The 10,466-nt window shown below is 39.8% G+C and overlaps 1 pseudogene; it reads right to left on the bottom strand.

The window, feature by feature from the left end:
• Positions 1 to 6,862: 6,862 nt before the first annotated feature.
• LOC144337500 (ribosomal protein uL30-like) lies at positions 6,863 to 8,362 on the bottom strand (annotated as a pseudogene).
• Positions 8,363 to 10,466: the final 2,104 nt, after the last annotated feature.

Here is a 10,466-nt window from a genome sequence, read left to right on the forward strand (position 1 = left end):
AACAGAACCAATGACAAAAACCACATGATTATTTCAATAGATGCAGAAAAGGCCTTCTATAAAATTCAAGAGCCCTTCATGCTAAAAACACTCAATAAACTAGGTATTGGTGGAACATACCTCAAAATAATAAGAACTATTTATGACAAACCCACAGCCAATATCATATTGAATGGGTAAAAGCTGGAAGCATTCTCTTTAAAAACCAGCACAAGACAAGGATGCCCTCTCTTACCACTCTTATTGAACATAGTATTGGAAGTTATGGCCAGGGCAATCAGGCAAGAGAAAGAAATAAAGCATATTTAAACAGGAAGATAGGAAGTCAAATTGTCTCTGTTTACAGATGACATGATTGTATATTTAGAAAACCCCATCATCTCAGCCCAAAATCTTTTAAAGCTGATAAGCAACTTCAGCAAAGTCTCAGGATACAAAATCAATGTGTAAAATTCACAAGCATACCGAAACACCAATAATAGACAAACAGAGAGCCAAATTACTAGTGAACTCCTATTCACAATCGCTACCAAGAGAACAAAATACCTCGGAATCCAACTTACAAGGGATGTGAAGGACCTCTTTAAGGAGAACTACAAACCATTGCTCAAGGAAATGAGAGGACATAAACAAATGGAAACACATTCCATGCTCATGGATAGGAAGAATCAATATAGTGAAAATGGCCATACTTCCCAAAGTAATATATAGATTCAATGTTGTTCCCATCAAGCTATCATTGACTTTCTTCACAGAATTAGAAAAAACTACTTCAAATTTCACATGGAACCAAACAGGAGCCTGTATAGCCAAGAGAAACCTAAATCAGAAGAACAAAGGTGGAGGCATCACAGTATCTGACTTCAAACTATACTGCAAGGCCATAGTAACCAAAACAGCATGGTACTGGTACCAAAACAGATATATAGACCAATGGAACAGAACAGAGGCCGCAGAAATAACACCACACATCTGCAACCATCTGATCTTTGACAAACCTGACAGAAACAAGCAATGGAAAAAGGATTCCCTATTTAATAAATGGTGCTGGGAAAACTGGCTAGCCATATGAAGAAAACTGAAACTGGACCCCTTCCTTACACCCTATACAAAAGTTAACTCGAGATGGATTAAAGACTTAAACGTAAGGCCTAAAACCATAAAAACCCTAGAACAAAACCTAGGCAATACCATTCAGGACATAGGCACTGGCAAAGACTTCATGACTAAAACACCAAAAGCAATGGCAACAAAAGCCAAAATTGACAAATGGGATTAATTAAATTAAAGAGCTTCTGCACAACAAAAGAAACTATCATCAAAGTGAATAGGCAACCTACAGAATGGGAAAAAAATTTTTGCAATCTATCCATCTGACCAAGGGCTAATATCCAGAATCTACAAGGAATTTCAACATATTTATAAGAAAAAGGCAAACAACCCCATCAAAAAGTGGGCAAAGAATATGAACAGACACTTCTCAAAAGGAGACATTCATGTGGCCAACAAACATATGAAAAAAATGTCATCATCCCTGGTCATTAGAGAAATGCAAATCAAAACCACAATGAGATACCATCTCATGCCAATTAGAATAATGATCATTAAAAAGTGAGGAAACAACAGATGGTGCAGAAGATATAGAGAATAGGAATGCTTTTACACTGTTGGTGGGAGTGTAAATTAGTTCCACCACTGTGGAAGACAGTATGGCAATTCCTCAAGGATCTAGAACCAGAAATACCATTTGATCCAGCAATCCCATTACTGGGTATATACCCAAAGGATTATAAATCATTCTACTATAAAGACACATGCCCGTGTATGTTTATTGCAAGACTATTTACAATAGCAAAGACTTGGAACCAACCCAAATGCCCATCAGTGACAGACTGGATAAAGAAAATTTGGCACATATACACCATGGAATAGTTTGCAGCCATAAAAAAGAATGAGTTCATGTTCTTTGCAGGGACATGGATGAAGCTGGAAACCATCATTCTCAGCAAACTAACATAGGAACAGAAAACCAAACACCACATGTTCTCACTCATAAGTGGGAGTTGAACAATGAGAACACATGGACACAGGGAGGGGAACATTACATACTGGGGCCTGTCAGCGGGTAGGGGCAAGGGGAGGGATAGCATTAGAAGAAATACCTAATGATTGCAGCGCTTAAAACTTAGATGATGGGTTGGTAAGTGCAGCAAACCACCATGGCACATGTATACCTATGTAACCAACCTGCACATTCTGCACATGTATCCCAGAGCTTAAAGTATATATAAAAAAACTCACAGACACCCACAGAGAATGCCATGTATGGTGGAGGCAGAGACTAGAGTGATGAAGCCACAAGCCAAGGAATGCCAAGGATTGCTGGCAACCAGGAATGAAGCAGGGAACAGATTCTCCCTTAGAACCTCTGGAAGGAACCAACCCTGCCAACATTTTGATTTTGGTCTTCTGGCCTCCTGAACTGTGAGAGACTAAATTCTTATTGTTTTAAGCCACCCAGTTTCTAGTAATTTGTTAAGTCAGTCCTAGGAAACTAAAACAGCATACTAGCCTAACTCAAAGTTTCAAAAATCTCTTCCTCTCAACATACATAAATTGAGCACCTAGTGTGTGCTCCACAAATAACTGCTAATTTATACCCTTGAAAAGGGAGAGTTAATTGTCTATAATGACATAAATAAGAGGCACTTTCACAATAATTGTAAGCAAAATATATTCGGATGAAGAAAAACCACTTTCTCTTTTTGTAGAAAATACACTATAATAACATAAGTAAGAGGCACTTTCACAATAATTTTAAACAAAATATATTCTGATGAGGAAATGCCGCTTTGCTGTAGTTGCATTTTAAAGAGTTTTATCATGTGAATATTATATATGAAATATTACTGTCAAAAGAATGGCATAAATGAGGGTTATTAAATTTCATGCTTCAAAAAGATGCTACCCACAGATATAAAGATTTTTATCATTCTTTTGTCAACAACCATAGGTGTCGCCATGCACCCATCACATTGGCTTTCATTAACTTGACCCTTAACGTGAAAGATACCAATAAGACAACCTGTATTTGTAACACTTATGAGAAAAAACTGATGCAATGTATTTCCTCGGTTGATGAGCTTTCCTGATATTGTAACATGGAGGAAAAAAATGTAATAAAGAATAACAAGTAAAACAGGAATAAGTGAAAATTGCTGTTTTTTTCACCTTGCTTTTTCCAAATTATGAATGCATTTTATTTATAATTTCCTCATGTACTTTTGTATTCATAGTTAAATATGTCATTGAGTTTATGGAAAAATATTAATTGAATGAATTGTCTATAGAAAAATACTTACAATGTGGTCTAAAGGCATTCTTAAGCTGTCATTTTGATGTTCTATCACCCTCTACTGATCAGTGAGACAAATTACATTTAGCCTTTTTCCCCACCAAAATTGGTATCTTTTCCAAGGCTAAAAAAATATTTTTTTGTCCATTTGCTAAATCTATAAAATCTGTTCATAAATAAAAACCCATACTGAAAATAAACAGAGAGAAAGTTATCTGTTTACGTCTCTGTTAGCTCCTCAATGGAAGTTAGAGACTATTTTATATTCATATCCCTAGCAGCCAACATACTGTGTAGCACTGTGTATATACTCAATAAATATTGGCTAAATGAAATGCTGAGGTAATTTGCACAATTGTTGCTGTCTTCATTTATCATTTTTACAAAGTTTTTTATTTCATAAATATCATTACTATGTGGACTTATAAAAGTTAGTAAAACAGATATTTCTAATCTCTTGATTTCATATAAATGCGAAAGTTATTTTGACTTCAATTTAATTAACAGTTTCAAACCCTATATTGATAGGGTTTTCACTGTGGTTTAACATGGGCATTTTTGTGGTGATCTGTTACTCTGAATAGTTGTACTTTATTCATTGGAGCTTTTTATTGGTTAGATTTACAATCAGTTGGGGGTGGTGGAGAAAACCTGAAATACTAGTGGCTTAAGGTCCAATCCGAGTTTATTTCTGTCACACATAAACCTATGTAATACAGGATGACATGAAGTTTCCATAGTCATCAGGATCCTGGATCCCTCTGTTGTTCAGTTCCTAATGCCTAAACTCTGTACACTAAGAGGAATAGATAGGCACAGAGCCTCTCGGATTGTAGATTAGAATAACTGCGTGTCATAGCATAGTGGAGGCTAGTATACTCTGACAAAAGGTTCTGATGTGATGGTCCACTGAAGCTACATAAGATCAGTGTGCTCAGTTGTGAGCTACTTGATGCACTGCAAGTTTCACGAATTGATATCCTAAAAAATTGTAATTGCAAATTGGTGCTCATAGTGCCCAGTTTCTCTGGTAACATAGTCTCCCAGTCTCCATAAAAATGATGCTATACCTTCTTCAAATCCCTTCAAACTTCTGGTCCTCACATCCTGTCTTTCTGATCCTCTCTCCCTCACATCCTTACATCCTCACTTTTACCACATGCTTCATTCTTCACTGAAGACATGGAAGCCATTTTATGGGCCTCCTTCATCTTTCCGCTACCATATCTGCAAATTCTTAACCGACTTTGTACCCGTTTTTCAGCTGCATTGGAAGAAGTGTGCCTATAGCTCCAGTTAGCCACAGAGGTGAAGTTGCAGGGATTTACTCAAGGTTATGGTTTTGCCAAATGAATAAGGGAAATAAAAGAGGCATCAGGGAGTAAAGGGATATGTAAGGTATTGGTTAAGATGATGGATCATGGAATCTAAGTGGGAGTAAGGAAAGAAATGAGAGCACAGTGAGGTGAGGACTGCGATAATGTAGAAATACGAATAAGTTGTAGGTCCTGTGGGGTCCCTTTTCATGTTCTTTGCTTATTCATTACATTATTTGTCTTTTTCTTATTGATTGGTCGAATTTCTTATATACTCTGAATACTATCTTTTGTTAGTTGTAAGGTTTGTATTTTTGTTCTGTGGCTTTTATTTTTCATCTTTCTAATGATGTATTTTGAGGCACAGATGTTTTCAATTTTACCGAATTTGTATTTTATGATTTATGATTTTTTCCCCAAAGACCAGATTACAAGCTTCAAGATTTATTTTTAAAATAATCACATCTTTTATTTGTATAGAATTATGAATTACAAACTATTGTTTTGCTTAATGCTTTTAACTACCATGTGAGACAGAGAGGCTAGAGGATATTAGCTCGCATTTTATAGACCAAGAGTGGAAACGCTGTACCCATATTTAGTATAAGAGAGAGCTGGGATGTAAGCCCTGGGCTTCCATACCCACAACTGCTTTTCTCCCATGACTTAGTGATACATTATTTTAAAGTAATCTGATTTCACAATGTTTAATTACAGTGTAAGAATAACATCTATAGCACATCTTCCTAATAGGTTACCTCTGGAGCCAGGTTACCTCTGGAGCCAACCAACCTAATTAATTACCTCATAGGCTGAAACGTTTTAAGGCACTGTTATACCTTGAGCTCAATTTCCCAGCCATGTTTGAGGGCCCCATGAGCCAAAATTGCAGCAAAACTGACTTGAAAGGACCAGGGAATGCAAGGTCAAGCATGTTTTCAAGTGTAACCTAGGCCTGGCACATCCTCGCCAATTGCTCAGACGGCAAGTGGAGGCAACCAAGTGAAGGGAGTATTGGGAAGGCCCACTTAGGGGTGGACACTCATGAAAAACACTACAGTGTCAGACCCACTGTTTTCAGGATTAAAATCCCCAGAAGCCCAGTTGCTGGTCTACTCTCTACTACTGTATCATTACCAGCAGGAGACTAGAGTCTCCTGGACTAGACTACTGGAGACTAGAATATGCCAGGAAATGCTAATTAACTTGCCTGGGGCCCAAAAAATCAAACTGCACTAATTTTATCTATGCCAAACCAAGAAAATGGTTCACTCCTTTTTGATCTGGGTTTTAAGGAGAGTGCTGATCATCAGGGAAACCAGGACATTCTACCCTGAAGCCCAAGAGAAGATATGACGGATGACGGGCATTTCCCAGAGTTATAGATGGTGCAGGGGGCAACACAATCTGCCACAGTGAAGGGAAAAAGCTGTCTTGGTAAGCTTTGGTCTTCCATGGGACATGGAACCAGAGACAAGCAAGATCAGGGCCTGGATGACCAATCCTCATAAGAGCAGGACTTCCTCACATAAGGTGCATAGGTCCCTGAGGAGAAGGGTCTAAACATCCTGAAACTGCAAGCAAAATTTTGAGTACATACATGTTTTTCTGGTGAAGGGGTCCTTCATTCTCAAATCCTGAGCTTTTAGAGAAAAGGACTAAGCTAGTTTCAGGCTATGATACAAAAGCCAGCAGGTATACTAGATCCAGCCAGGTCTGAGCACTCTCAAAGACATCAGTGAAAAGTTGGAACATAGACTCACAAGAGACAACCCACCACTTGTTTTTGTGCCCATCTTCCTAATTGTATTTCAAGTCTTTTCAAAACAAGGCCCTAGGAACTCTTAGATTCAATTATGTCCTTGGGCTTGGTCCATTGCTGCAGGAGTCTTAGGGGGCCTTGTGCAAATGTGACACAGCAGGACTCCTTTCATGACATGTGGTTATTTCAGAGGAGGCGACAGCCAGTGTAGGAAACACTGGAATGTTTCCTTGGAGCTGGACTGTGATGAGAGGTGCCTGCCATGTACATAACTTGCTGTAGTTTCATTGACTCTTCTCTTCCAGTTTTTGAAGATAAAGCAGGAAATACTCTTCCCTCAAGATACAATTCCAGTTGTTATTTTTGATAACAATTCAAAAAAACAGAAACACATGCTTCCAATGCACCATGCATTCAGGTATTCTGGGTCTAGTTCAGCTGGTGAATGAGCTGATTGATGCATTTACTCTGATAGCCAGGCGAGCCCATCTCCTGGAAGAACCTCACTCTATTCTTGGTAGCGTGATGGGCCACCAAGAGCTGGGAAGGGTGCAGGAACCATGAGATCTCCTGGAAATACTTCCTTGGGAAGGCAATATCATGAATGAAATCTTCTAAGCAAATGACACCAAACTTCCTCAGGTGCTCCTAACTCTGTTGTCTGTTGGAGAGATAGTCTTATTCTTGACCTTGGCTTATCCATGTTTGAAGATGAGTTCCCAGATGGGCTTCAGATTTTGAAATCCCCAGGTCATATTAGATTCCAATATATACAACAGTTTTAGGCTCTGGAGGTGACTTTTACAAAGACACCACTAAAAATTTTCTTTAGGTGAACCATTTTCTTCTTGCAGTGGTTCTGTGCACCAGTAAACTCATGCTATTAATTTTCAGGATGTGTACAACAAAGGCCAGGGAATGTTTATTTGGCAATTCCAAGGCATGAGGTTTCACTTCTAGTCATCTGAGAGGCATCTTGTTGTGTTTCTGCCACCAGAAACCATGTAGGAATGCTTCCAGTTGCTTACACCTGAGGCCATTTCTTTTTTTTTTTTCCTAAAAGTGTATTCTTTGCCTGAGTGGCTTTGAGGATAATAATGCACTAAATAATATTTGCTTCTGTATCTTTTCAAACTTTCCAGTTGATCCTTATTTTCTTTATTCCTTTAAAGAAGTGATTGATACTTCAGAAATTTATCGATGCTCTCAAGTTAACAGGTATAAATATTTCTTAAAAAGAGGCAGAGAAGATTCTTGAAAGGTCAGCCCTTATATATGTATGTATATATTAAACTTAATTTTTATTATTATTAATTTTATTATCTCTAAACCCTTTTTAGTGATAAAAGTGATGACTATGGAAATGTTAGAAAAATATGAATAAATGGCTTTTCATTATTGAACATCTGTCTGCTAGCACTCTTCTAAGAATATTACATACATTATCTCATTTAATCCTCACAGGACTTTAGAGGCAAAGTCTAATATTTTTCACAGAAGAGGAAATTGTTGACAAGTGAGGTTGAGTAACTTGCCCAAGGTCACCATAATACAATCACCCAAATGTTAACCTGGTATCATTTTAGTGTATATATTTATTGCTTTTTATAAGATTATGTCCTTTATATTTATCAAGTTTGATCCTTTTTGCTGGGCATGTACTAGCGAATAAGGATGCAATGGTAGCCTGGCCCTTGTGCCTGTCCTTACAGAGCTGACAGTCCACTGTGTGTGTGCGTGTGTGTGTGTGTGTGTGCACGTGTGCTAACAGTGAACAGGCAGTTGCAATGTGGCAAGGATTGTGACAGAAATACATAGAAGAACAACAAAGAAAAGTATCTTATCGGGATAGTGCTGAATTTTATTAAACTATATAAATGTGTCATTTGACCTATTTACGTAATGAATTATAGTAATAGATTTTCTCATGTTAAACATTCCTGAAATAAAACTAACTTGTTAAGAACTATTTTAGGGGTGGAGCAAGATGGCCGAATAGGAACAGCTCCAGTCTCCAACTCCCAGCGCGAGCGACACAGAAGACCGGTGATTTCTGCATTTTCAACTGAGGTACTGGGTTCATCTCACTGGGGAGTGCCGGACGATCGGTGCTGGTCAGCTGCTGCAGCCCGACCAGCGAGAGCTGAAGCAGGGCGAGGCATTGCCTCACCTGGGAAGCGCAAGGGGGAAGGGAATCCCTTTTCCTAGCCAGGGGAACTGAGACACACAACACCTGGAAAATCGGGTAACTCCCACCCCAATACTGCGCTTTAAGCAAACAGGCACACCAGGAGATCATATCCCACACCTGGCCGGGAGGGTCCCACACCCACGGAGCCTCCCTCATTGCTAGCACAGCAGTCTGTGATCTACTGGCAAGGCAGCAGCGAGGCTGGGGGAGGGGCACCCGCCATTGCTGAGGCTTAAGTAGGTAAACAAAGCTGCTGGGAAGCTCGAACTGGGTGGAGCTCACAGCACCTCAAGGAAACCTGCCTGTCTCTGTAGACTCCACCTCTGGGGACAGGGCACAGTAAACAATAACAAACGCAGCAGAGACCTCTGCAGACGCAAACGACTCTGACAGCTTTGAAGAGAGCAGTGGATCTCCCGACACGGAGGTTGAGATCTGAGAAGGGACAGACTGCCTGCTCAAGTGGGTCCCAGACCCCTGAGTAGCCTAACTGGGAGACATCCCCCACTAGGGGCAGTCTGACACCCCACACCTCACAGGGTGGAGTACACCCCTGAGAGGATGCTTCCAAAGCAAGAATCAGACAGGTACACTCGCTGTTCAGAAATATTCTATATTCTGCAGCCTCTGCTGCTGATACCCAGGCAAACAGGGTCTGGAGTGGACCTCAAGCAATCTCCAACAGACCCACAGCTAAGGGTCCTGACTGTTAGAAGGAAAACTATCAAACAGGAAGGACACCTACACCAAAACCCCATCAGTACATCACCATCATCAAAGACCAGAGGCAGCTAAAACCACAAAGATGGGGAAAAAGCAGGGCAGAAAAGCTGGAAATTCAAAAAATAAGAGCGCATCTCCCCCAGCAAAGGAGCGCAGCTCATCGCCAGCAACGGATCAAAGCTGGATGGAGAATGACTTTGACGAGATGAGAGAAGAAGGCTTCAGTCCATCAAACTTCTCAGAGCTAAAGGAGGAATTACGTACCCAGCGCAAAGAAACTAAAAATCTTGAAAAAAAAGTGGAAGAATTGATGGCTAGAGTAATTAATGCAGAGAAGGTCATAAACGAAATGAAAGAGATGCAAACCATGACACGAGAAATACGTGACAAATGCACAAGCTTCAGTAACCGACTCGATCAACTGGAAGAAAGAGTATCAGCGATTGAGGATCAAATGAATGAAATGAAGCGAGAAGAGAAACCAAAAGAACAAGGAAGAAAAAGAAATGAACAAAGCCTGCAAGAAGTATGGGATTATGTAAAAAGACCAAATCTACGTCTGATTGGGGTGCCTGAAAGTGAGGGGGAAAATGGAACCAAGTTGGAAAACACTCTTCAGGATATCATCCAGGAGAACTTCCCCAACCTAGTAGGGCAGGCCAACATTCAAATCCAGGAAATACAGAGAACGCCACAAAGATACTCCTCAAGAAGAGCAACTCCAAGACACATAATTGCCAGATTCACCAAAGTTGAAATGAAGGAAAAAATCTTAAGGGCAGCCAGAGAGAAAGGTCGGGTTACCCACAAAGGGAAGCCCATCAGACTAACAGCAGATCTCTCGGCAGAAACTCTCCAAGCCAGAAGAGAGTGGGGGCCAATATTCAACATTCTTAAAGAAAAGAATTTTCAACCCAGAATTTCATATCCAGCCAAACTAAGTTTCATAAGTGAAGGAGAAATAAAATCCTTTACAGATAAGCAAATGCTTAGAGATTTTGTCACCACTAGGCCTGCCTTACAAGAGACCCTGAAGGAAGCACTAAACATGGAAAGGAACAACCGGTACCAGCCATTGCAAAAACATGCCAAAATGTAAAGACCATCAAGGCTAGGAAG

This window comes from Macaca mulatta, chromosome 1 (assembly GCF_049350105.2).
Source record: "Macaca mulatta isolate MMU2019108-1 chromosome 1, T2T-MMU8v2.0, whole genome shotgun sequence".
Classification (NCBI taxonomy): domain Eukaryota; kingdom Metazoa; phylum Chordata; class Mammalia; order Primates; family Cercopithecidae; genus Macaca; species Macaca mulatta.